The sequence below is a fragment of the Chelonoidis abingdonii genome, chromosome 1, assembly GCF_003597395.2.
Source record: "Chelonoidis abingdonii isolate Lonesome George chromosome 1, CheloAbing_2.0, whole genome shotgun sequence".
In the NCBI taxonomy this organism is placed as follows: Eukaryota; Metazoa; Chordata; order Testudines; family Testudinidae; genus Chelonoidis; species Chelonoidis abingdonii.
This window is the reverse complement of record NC_133769.1, coordinates 2,028,146-2,040,338: the sequence shown is the minus strand read 5'-3', so window position 1 is coordinate 2,040,338 and position 12,193 is coordinate 2,028,146.

Sequence of the window (12,193 nt, the reverse complement as noted above, 5' to 3'; positions counted from 1 at the left end):
ATTTTGTATTTATTTTCTTCATTGTTACAGTAAAAGCAGTTATCTGGCACTTTATCAACTGGAAAGCTCTAGAAACCAGCATTTCTGATATCTCCCAATACAAATCTTCAATCTAGTAACCGGGACTGATGCCAAAGCTATTTGGGACCCGAGTCTTTCCGAGAGCACACGGATCATGCTCGAGTTAGCCAAGAAGAGCTGAAGGTTGTTCTTTCCATTTGTATCTGCCATTGTGGTCGGTCGGTTTATTACTCAGTATATTGTCCTGTGTTTATCATAAAATATCAAAAACAGCTGACCATTATGGCATCCAAAATGCCAGCGAAAAGCAAAGGAGAGAAGAGTAAGAGAGTTGTGTTGACATTAAAACATAAAATAGGTATTTACATATGTCTTGAAAAGGACAAGAATAGGAAAGTTTATTAATTGTATTGAATTCTAATTCTTTGAAAATTGGTAAATCCATTGGTAAGTATAACTCTTAGTTAACCGGAATTTTTGACTAACCAGCACCCCCCATTTCCCCAACTATTCCAGATAACAAAGCTTTTACTATGTTTTGTTTGTAGTAAATGGTTTTCTGGGTGTTCTCCCTCTTATTTTGGCTAGCTTAGACATTTTGGTTTTCAGCTTACTGACCCATTTACTTATTTTAGGGAGCATAAATATTTTGTATTTAGACTGATAATTAATTTCCCTCCTAGCTTCCATTTTTTTTTCTTTTTTTTTTCTTTTTGTTTTTTTTAAATGAGGCCTTTCCCATGTTGGGACCGGGGTCCTATGTGGCTAGCTATGGTCACTCAGTTAGGATGAACTGCAGAGAATGGGGCAGACAATCCCCATAAAGCTGGTGAATATTCCAATACTTAGATTGACCAAGTCAGCATAAAACAGCTTCTTTATTACCTTACTAGTTACTCAGATGTCCAAACAACACAGCTCCCTTAAAGTGATCCAGCCTCAGGCCTCCATCCAGATACCTAAGTCAAATATGATGATTTCTGAAAATCTTATTTTATCATATAAAAGAAAAGGTTCTACCAATGCCAAAGGATCAGACACATTACCTCCTGGGTTAATGAATCTTTCAGATCTTGCACAAATATACGCTACAGCAAATTCTTATTAACTAAACTAAAATTTATTGAAAAACAAAAGAGGGAGAGTATGGTTAAAATATCAGTATACATACAGAGATGAGTTCAATTCACTGAGGTGCAGATTCATAGCAGGGATGGTGAACTTTGCAGTTGCAAAGAGTTCTTTCAGAAATAGTTCATAGGTTATAGTCCAATGTCCAAACATCACATTCAGGGCATACCAGCATAACTGGGACCTCAGTTTTGTGACTCAGACTTCCCCAATGAAGTCCAAGCAGCTCAGAGATGACAGAATCAGGACCTAAGGATCTTTTATACAATTTCTTGTCATTTGACAAGTTGGAATTCCTCAGGGAACAAAAGGTAATCAGGATGACTTTGAAGGAGATTGGTCACCAGTACTTAGCTATATGAATTAACATAAGGCCATTTGCTTGTTCTTCCACCATTCACAGTACATTTCAAGGAGATGAATATGGAGGTATCCCATATTTACATGTGTGATAGACCCAGGCCAGTTGGGAACAGCAGAGTAGTAGAAGGGAGATATACTGGCCACTGGATAAGCAGTTTTCTGTTCCCCGAGTGAGTAGAGCAGGGGCTGCTCCAGGCTGATGAGAACACCTGACTCCAATTAACCTGCTAAGAGTCAGATGAGGCTGTTAAGCACCTGATTCTAATTAAGGTCCCTCTGATGCTATAAAAGGGCTCACTCCAGTCAGGCCAGAGGGAGCTAGAGGAGAGGAAGTGCATGTGAGGAACTGGGAGCAAGAGGTTTGCAAGAAGCTGAGAGTGAGTAGGCATATTGCTGGAGGACTAAGAAGTACAAGCGTTATCAGACATCAGGAGGAAGGTCCGGTGGTGAGGATACAGAAGGTGGTGTGAGGAGGCCATGGGGAAGTAGTCCAGGGAGTTGTAGCTGTCACACAACTGTACCAGGAGGCACTCTAGACAGCTGCAGTCCACAGGACCCTGGGCTGGAACCCGCGTTCCCCCTAAACCTCCCAACTCCTGATCAAACACAGAAGAGATTGACCTGAACTGTGGCTTCTATCAGAGGGAAAGGTCTTTAGGCTGTTTCCCGACCCACAGGGTGAATCTGTGAGGCGAGCAAATCTGCCAATAAGCGCAGGAGCCACCAAGGTACAGGAGGAACTTTGTCACATATGATAGGATGTTCTTCTTACTTCTGAATTATCAGAATACAGCAATACAGGGATTGATGACTACGTTGTCCACCCTACTAGCAAAGGGGCTGAAGGGGAAGTGGCCCAGGGAGAGAGTCACACAAGAGGAGAGAAGGAGGGCAGGAAGGCTGCCACCAAATGGTCCCTGGGTTGGGACCCAGTGTAGAGAGCAGGCCTGGGTTCCCTGGCGTCCCTCCCCCTTGCACAAACACCCAGCCAATGGATGAATGAGAGTGGACTGCACCAGGCCCCTGATAATAGGAGTTAGACTTTGGGGTGTGATTGACCACAGTGGCTGGGGCTCAGAGAAGGACTGCTAATAACACCAGGCCCCCGGAAGGGGGTAAGACCAGAGCAGTGGGCATTGCCTGAGAGCAGTGTCCTGAAGGGGACGCTGCCAAGTGGGAAGCAACGGGGGTCCAGACAACCAGAAAGGAGCAGAGGATGGATGGGACACCACCGGCAGAGGGCATTCCACCAAGGACTGAGCTAATTCCCAGAGTCACCAGTGGGAGGTGCCACAGTGGTGAGTCCCAACACCATTACACACTGTAAAAAAACAAAAGAAATAGTATTTTTCAATTCACCTCATACAAGTACTGTAGTGCAATCTCTTTATCACGAAAGGTAAACTTACAAATGTTGAACTATGTACAAAAAATAACTGCATTGAAAAATGAAACAACGTACAACTTTAGAGTCTACAGATCTACTCAGTCCTACTTCAGCCAATTGCTCGGACAAACAAACTTGGTTACAGTTTGCAGGAGATAATGCTGCCCGCTTCTTGTTTACAGTGTCACCTGGAAGTGAAAACTAGTGTTTGTATGGCACTATTGTAGCCAGCATCGCAAGATATTTATGTGCCAGATATGCTAAAGAGTCATATGTCCCTTCATCTTCAACCACCATTCCATAGGACATGCATACATGCTGATGATGGGTTCTGCTCTATAACAATCCAAAGCAGAGTGGACCGATGCATGTTCATTTTCATCATCTGAGTCAGATACAACCAGCAGAAGGCTGATTTTCTTTTTTGCTGGTTCAGGTTCTGTAGTTTCTGTATCAGAGTGTTGCTTTAAGACTTCTGAAAGCATGCTCCACACCTCATCTCTCTCAGATTTTAGAAGGCACTTCTGATTCTTAAATCTAGTGTCGAGTGCTATAGCTATTTTTAGATATCTCACATCGGTATCTTCTTTGCGTTTTGTCAAAACTGCTGTGAAACTGTTCTTAAAACAAACGTGCTGGGTCATCATCCGCGACTGCTGTAACATCAAATATATGGCAGAATGTGGGTAAAACAGACCAGAAGATATACAGTTCTCCCATAAGAAGTTTAGTCTCAAATTTAATTAACACATTATTTTTTTAACAAGCATCATCAGCATTGAAGCTTGTCCTCTGGAATGGTGGCCGAAGCATGAAGGAGCATACAAATGTTTAGCATATCTGGCACATAAATACCTTGCAACACCGGCTTTGAAGATGCCATGCGAAAACCTGTTCTCACTTTCAGGTGACATTGTAAAGAAGAAGCAGGAAGCAGCATCTCCTGTAAAAGTAAACAAACTTGTTTGTTTTAGCAAATGGCTGAACAAGAAGTAGGACTGAGTGGACTTGTAGGCTCTTAAGTTTTACATTGTTTTGTTTTTGAGAGCAGTTATGTAACAAAAAAAATCTACGTTTGTAAGTTGCATTTTCATGATAAAGAGATTGCACTATGGTACTTGTATGAGGTGAATTGAAAAATACTATTTATCATTTTTACAGTGCAAATATTTGTAATCAAAATAATATAAAGTGAGCACTGTACACTTCGTATTCTGTGTTGTAATAGAAATCAATATATTTGAAAAAGTAGAAAAACATTGAAAATATTTAATAAATTTCAACTGGTATTGTTTAATAGTGCAATTAATCACAATTAATTTTTTTAATCATGATTAATTTTTTTAGTTAATTGCATGAGTTAACTGAGATTAATTGACAGCCCTAAGATATATAATCAATTGACCGGGGAAAACACCTCCATCCCAAATTAGGCATAGCAAAATTATTGAAGAAATAAGGCTCTTATCACATAACTCAAAAAAAAATCTCTGCTCTGCTGCAGAGTTGCATGGATGACATATGACAGACAAAAGTGTAAGAGAGGTCAGCCCATACTTAGACCTTTATACCAAATGAGGTATCTTGGTTTCTCCATCTAGCCTGCAGGTGTCTCTAAACTCATAGTATCAGAGAGGTAGCTGTGTTAATCTGGATCTGTAAAAAGCAACAAAGAGTCCTGTGGCACCTTATAGACTAACAGATGTATTGGAGCATAAGCTTTCATGGGTGAATATGCACTTCGTCGGATGTATGCGTGGTATTCACCCATGAAAGCTTATGCTCCAATACATCTGTTAGTCTATTGGCTGGTCTACGCTGGGGGCGGGGAGGGGGGGGAATCAATCTAAGATACGCAACTTCAGCTACTCTATTCGCGTAGCTTAAGTCGAAGTATCTTAGTTCGACTTACCTGGCTGTCCTCATGGCGGCAAGTTGACTGCCGCAGCTCCCCCATCGACTCTGCTTACTCCTCCTGCCGAGGTGGAGTATGGGCATCGATTCAGGGATCGATTTATCGCATCTTGAGACACGATAAATGGATCCCCGATAGATCGATTACTACCCGCCAATCCGGCGGGTAGTGTAGACATGGCATATAAGGTGCCACGGGGCTGTTTGTCACTCTAAACTCATAGCCTACTAAGATTGCCATTAGCATCAAGCACATTACTTCTACTCCCTTCAACAAAGCTCCATTGTACTGTGGGATGTCCACACAGCATGCACTCATGACTTCATTGCCCTGCCCCCGACAAAAAATATACTTAAAGCATGTCACAGCCCACCTGGCTCATCAGCACAGCAGTTGTAATACTAAGGAGACCCTGTTCACCAGCTGTTCCTCCATTGATAGGAAATAATTAGTGTGGTTGTTAAGGTGATTAATCATGAATGACTGACTGTCTAAAATGAAATCCTTTTCAGCGAATGCTTCTGGCGGACACAATTCTTTGGACTTGCTTTATTGCTGTTAGAACATTGCTAGCAGGACCCATTTATTAATTTGTTGAATTAATCAATAGTGTAATTACTTGCATTGACATCAGTCTTCATGCAGAACACACACTGTACTTGATGATCAGTACTATAGAGACAAGGTGGGTGAGGTAATATCTTTTATTGGACTAACTTCTGTCTGTGAGAGAGACAAGCTTTTGAGCTACATAGAGCTCTTCTTCAGGCCTGGGAAAGGAAAAGCAACTGTCACAGCTAAATGTGCAGCTCAAAAGTTTGTCTCTCTCAATAACTGACACGGTTATAACTACACTGCATACATCAGTACTATACTAATTCTGTCTGATGCTTCCACGTTAATTCAAATACTCATTGATTCTAAAGGTTCTACTTCCATTGAAGTTTGCCCTGAGATTGAAAATCAAACTTTTTTCCATTTGTGATTTTAGTAATTCAGTCTAATTGATATGAAATTCTGCATGAACGTTCCTCTTAAGGGACATACCTGAAGTGTCATAAGCTTTGTGTACATTTAATTTGTCCTTGGTTTTTTTCAATACAAATACAAGAAGCCTGCAGATTGCCATATAGTGTAGTCCACTTGATGAAACACTCAGTGGGTAATGGTCAGCCTTGTTACTGAAGTCAGCATGTTCAAATCTTGTTTAAGTTCTACCTTTATTCAAATGTATATTCACATCTATCATGCAATTATAAGGTAAATTCTTACTTTTCCATAGCAACAAATGATTTCAGTTCCAAATCCTTCCCTTAGTATGAGAAGACAAGTTTAAAATAAAACAGCGAGGCCCCCAAAATCATAGAATCGCAGGACTGGAAGGGACCTTGAGAGGTCATCTAGTCCAGTCCCCTGCATTCATGGCAGAACTATTATTTAGACCAGTCCTGACAGGTTGTTTGTCTAACCTGCTCTTAAAAATCTCCACTGATGGAGATTCCATAACCTCCCTAGGCAATTTATTCCGGTGCTTAACCATCCTGACAGGAAGTTTTTCCTAATGTCCAATCTAAACCTCCCTTGCTGCAATTTAATCCCATTGTCCTATCCTCAGAGGTTAAGAAAAACAATTTTTCTCCCTCTTCCTTGTAACAACCTTTTATGTACTTGAAAACTGCTATCATGTCCCCCCTCAGCCTTCTCTTTTCCAGACTAAACAAAACTAATTTTTTCAATCTTCCCTCATAGGTCATGTTTTCTAGACCTTTAATCTTTTTTGTTGCTCTTCTCTGGACTCTCCAATTTGTCCACAGCTTTCCTGAAATGTGGTGCCTAATCAGTGAGGAGTAGAGCAGAAGAATTACTTCTCATGTCTTGCTTACAACACTCCTGCTAATACATCCCAGAATGATGTTCACTTTTTTTGCAACAGCTTGATCTGTCCCACTACAGACATTCTTACATTCTTATCTAAGCACTCCCAGGCCATAATCAATATCTACTACATTTTCCCATGAAAATGTGATGCTGTAATGGTCTGAAGCTGCTGGCTCCAGGACCAAGTCTCCTCCTAACCTCACAAGCTTTGTCCACAATTGCATTATTTTGAGTAGCAGGAAGCAACGGGTGTAGAGAATTAATACATAGGAATCCTTATGGCAGGATCAGGCAAAATTTTAAACCTAATCAGTTTCCCACACTGTATCAAAGGCTGGAGCTTCTGGGGAAATAGCAATCAGGGGCAGCTCTAGCTGTTTTGCTGCCTCAAGCATGGCAGTCAGGTAGCCTTCAGCAGCTTGCCTGCAGGAGGTCCGCTGGTCCTGTACCCGCCGGTCCCGTACCCGCCACCGAATTGCTGCCAAATCCACGGGACCGGCGGACCTCCAGCAGGCAAGCCACCGAAGGCTGCCAGACTGCCGCCCTCACGGGGACTGGCAGGGCGCCCCCTGCAGCTTGCTGCCCCAGGCACACGGTTGGTGCGCTGGTGCCTGGAGCCGTCGCTGATAGCAATGCATGAAGCCTACCACCAGACTGGGATATTAGTGAGCAGATCTTGGCCTGGAAGCCAACATGAAATAAATGGGTCACAACTATCCCTATATTCTGAGGTAATGTTACTGGCATTGCATGCCGTGCTGGTGCTAGGTAGACCCAGGAGGAGCAAGCTTGGCTCAGAACTGCCCCCTGCGGGTGAGACTTGAACTGTCACTTCCAGCCTTCTGGGCCCAACATTCTGTCTCGGAGTAAACAAGTGAGAGAGTCAAAACACCCCCTCCCCCAGGCTCCGAGGTCTCTGCCTTGCGTAATAATATGATACCCCTTGAGGAGGTGCCAGAGGCAGGGACTGAACCTGGGACAGCTGGATCTAAAAGGCTCTTTTCTCCCTCAGCTCAAAGCCAGAATCAAATTCATGAACACTTATGTGCTTCAGCCACTATTGGAAGTCGAAGAGGCAGCAGTGACTTGTGTTACACCTGCATTACATAAGAACAGGATAAATGCGTTGGAGGTTCTCGTTCAATTGCCTCCAGGCACGTGCCTGCATCCCCAGCACAATGGCAAATATCAGCAACACAACAGACACTTTTTGGCCTCTTTAATGGCTTTCCCGGCATAAAATCCAATGCCTAGTGTGAAATATTTCCTCCTCCCTAGAGGTTGGTTGGGAAATAGTATGAGGACGCTTGTACTGCTGCTTCCTGGGCCTGTCCATATTCCATGGACAAATATAGGACTACAGAGCTGGCAATCTGGTACTTTTCAGCGGTGCTCATTTCTGTTTTAAAAATACAGGGTTATGGGAGACTTTAAAAAAAAAAAAGGAGCAGCAAAGTTATTTAAATGTGCCAGGAAAAACGAGCAAATCCAAGTAAGTATAATCTAATTCTGCTGTCAGTTACCCTCGTGTAACTGTTAACTTAAGTGGGGTCTACACTGAAGACAAAATTTGGCCCTCAATAGACATTTTCTCTTTCTGTTCCCCCTTTTCCCTTGGTCTTCCACTGTATTTTCAAATCTCTCTCTGGGCTCTGCACCTTCCATCATCCAATTGGTTTCTCAGCAACTGAGTTCTCTCTCTTTTTCTTATTTCCCCTCTTAATTCTTTTCCCGTGAGCCCCTATTTTTCTCTCTGGATCTTTTGCTCCTCCCTCTGTTGTCTGAACTGCTCAGTTACTATTTCAAACTGCCATGGAATGAACTTTCAGACCCCAACAGACCAGCTGCTTCTTTTTAAAGGGGCAACACCTAAATACACCCTTGTTCAATGCCCATTCAGTGTTGTTTGACCAGCAGGTGAGGAGCAACATGTTACTTATTGTTAGAGACAGGTGTATGGCCCCACCTACCTTGGCAACTGTAAATTACATGAACCCCCAGCAGCTGGATTCAACCTGAGGGAAAGCAGGTAGTCTTGCAGCTGTCCTCTGTCATGGTTTAGCTTTCATTTTTGGTCTGGGCTCCCTGAACCTTGCCGGTGGATGCTGCTGAGGCAATGCCCTGAACCTGCATGTTCTCTGCTCTCATCCTAGCCAGTATCACCACTTTCTGGGTCTTGCTGGCTTACTATTTATGAGGAAGTTGCAGCTTCTTTCTACCAGGGAAACCTCCTTCCCTGTTAAGGTGACCAGATGTCCTGATTTTATAGGGACAGTCCAGATTTTGGGGGCTTTTTCTTATATAGGCACCTATTACCTCCCACCCCCATCCCGATTTTTCACACTTGCTGGCTGGTCACCCTATTCCCTGTGTTCACACTGGCAGAATTTAGCCCATTTGTGCACACTTTAAACTTGCTTGAGGCCATCCCGGATACTACCAAGGACTGGCTGGTTTGGACAAGGCCAAAGGCTGTTAAAACAGCCATATTGTCCTTTGGTTGGAGCACTTAATGTGGCTAAAATGCAGCTGGTTTTGCCATTGCTCAGTGTGGTGGATACTTTGCAGCAGACGGTAAATGCAAAGGGGCCATTCCCACCCAGTCCTTACTCAGGCACTTCAATAGGTATTGTGTGAGCAGGCACTGGCCCCTGCAGCCACTATGCTGGAGCTCAGCTGTACACAATTTGGAGGAGAGACTATGTACTTTGGGAGTGGGGGAGACAGAAGAAGGGAGTGGACAGGTGTGAGAAACAGCCACTCTACAAGTCATGTTTCGCCTTCCTGAGAGTAGTGTAAACTAGTGCTCCTTATCTATCCTCTTTATTGTACATGGCTCCCATCACAGTAGCATCTGAGCACCTCACAATCTTTAATGTATTTACCCTGAAACCACCAGTGAGGTAGGGCAGAACTATTTCCCCCATTTCACAGATGAGAAACTGAGGCACGGAGACACTGAGTCATACAGGACTTCTGTGGGAAGCAGGGAATTTAATACAAGTTTGCCAAGTCCTAAACTGGTGCCCTAATCACTGCATCATCATTCCTCTTCCACAGTTTTTAGACACTGTGGTGATATACTGATGAAGGAAATATGATTTAAGGTCAGTCCATGTCCCTCTCTATCCTTCACTCTCTGCCTGTAGGTTCATGTGTTCCAACTAGTCCTGCCATCAGTGCTTTACCAATCTTAACTAATTATGACACGTTGGTGAGGTAGGTATTATCCTCCTACAGATAGAGATATGGTGGCAGAGAGGAGTTAGGTGACTTTATCCAAGATTACACCATAAACCACTAGCAAAGCTGGAATAAGAATTCACGAGTTCTTTGTTCTCACCATTAGCAGATGTTACCTCACCACTGTCCTCAAAGTCCAAAGAAAAGATGGTACAGGAACATCATAATCCCTGATTTAGAAATGGCACAGGAGGGTAATCAATGTTCCAAGTCACCCCCTGGCATCCAATCTGCATCAGGTTTAGCCATAAACATTTTCAAAATGGACAAGCCACCAGCTATAAGGTCTTCTCATTCCCCTGGAACTATGACATTCCCTGGATGTCCTCATAGGTACATTATGCCAATGTCTTTTGGCTTTCTCAAAGACAATCGAGTTTTGGTTAGAATTCAGTTAATATTTGGAGAATTGTTATATTGTGGGAGATAAAAAATTTAATAAAATCTGAGTGGACTGGATAGCTCAAGGGATTTGTGATGGATTATAGAATCATTCACTTATAGCAGTTGATCCATTTACGTCAATGGAAGTTTGTAATTGACTTCAGTAGGCATAAAATCTAGCCTATAGATCACAAGTTTGAATGCAGCATAGGTCAATAGTGACTGAAAATTGTTGCTATTTAGCGGGCCCTGGGTAAAAGTTTTAAATGCCTAAGTGTTTCAGGATCTTAAATCCTATTTATTTTCAGTGATTTGTGTGGCTTCTTCTACCTTGCCAAACCAACTATAAACTACATCAGTTACACTAACTTTCAATGGGATTAAGGCTACTAAAACACTGAGGCACTTTTGAAAATATTAACCCTTATGTGACATGAGATAAGTGTTTCTCAGCTATGTTTGTTTCATCGCATCCTGAACTGTGATACGTGCTTCACAGATTTACAATTAGACAATTTCCTGTCCTGAAGATCTTTAAATTTAATCAGTCAAAAAAGGCAAAGGATGGGAGAGGAGATAGAAATATACAAGCAAGTGATTGAGGTGATATTGGGCACAACTCTTGTTAGGTCTATAATTTTTTTTTCCCTCCAGTACAATCTGCTTCCAGTTTCTACATATAGGGATTAATTAAATTCATCCACCAATATGTACCTTCCATAGGTGAGGTGAAACATTGCAACTCTTTAAGAGTGCACAACAGTTGTGATAAATATTTTGTAACTAATTATTTTATTTGGATTTACTCTGTTGGCCGTTTTGCAAGAGCATACACCTTGATGCTGGTGTCCTGGCCAAATTTCAATTTGGGTAGTTACCATTAGCCTTCAGATATTCCTACTGCATTCTTCTACACTTAGGCCTGGTCTACACTGAGGGGTGCGGGGGAAATCGATCTAAGTTATACAACTTCAGCTACATGAATAACATAACCGAAGTCGACATACTTAGATCTATTTACCACAGAGTCTTCACTGCGGTAAGTCAATGGCTGATGCTCTCTCATCGACTCCACCTGCACCTCTTACCCTGGTGGAGTACCAGAGTTGACAGGAGAGTGCTTAGTGGTCGATTTATACTAAATGGGATAAATCAACCCCTGCTGGATCAAGAGGTACCCGTTGATCCAGCGGGTAATGTAGACAAGCCCTTACTCTCCTAAACTGCTACGTGCAGTTAAATAGCTACCACCTTACTCAGACTCATAGACTCATAGGTCAGAAGGGACCAATATGATCATCTAGTCTGACTTCCTGCACAAAGCAGGCCACAGAACCCTACCCCTCTACTTCTGTAACAACCTCTAACCTATGTCCGAGTTGTTGAAATCTTCAAATTGTGGCCATACCTACATGGTGAGTGAAATGATTATGACATATACAGTTTGTGCAGTGCTTTGAAATCCTTTGAATCAAACGATGCTATATAAATGTAAGATTATAGTATAATGGCAGAAGTAGATGAAATGCAAAGAAACAGATCCATTTCCATGTAAATATTGTTTGTAAAATATGATGAGGGGAAAATTTTAACTTTAGACAGAAGGTTTGATCACACTTTATATTAAGTTTCCATTTCTAAATAGTTTATAAAGGGTTAATAAATGATTAAAGCACATTTTAAAGTTTGGTGCCAACATAAGTAGTGTGTGTGTGTAGGGGGGTGCATTAGATGGTTTTATACATCAGTCAAAGGTGTTATAGAGGAAGTCTCCAAAAGATATCACAAGGGAAGAGCTTAGATGAGTGAAATAATTTAAATACTTAAGATCAACGGCTGCTGATAATGATGCCTTCCTTAGAGCTGCCCGG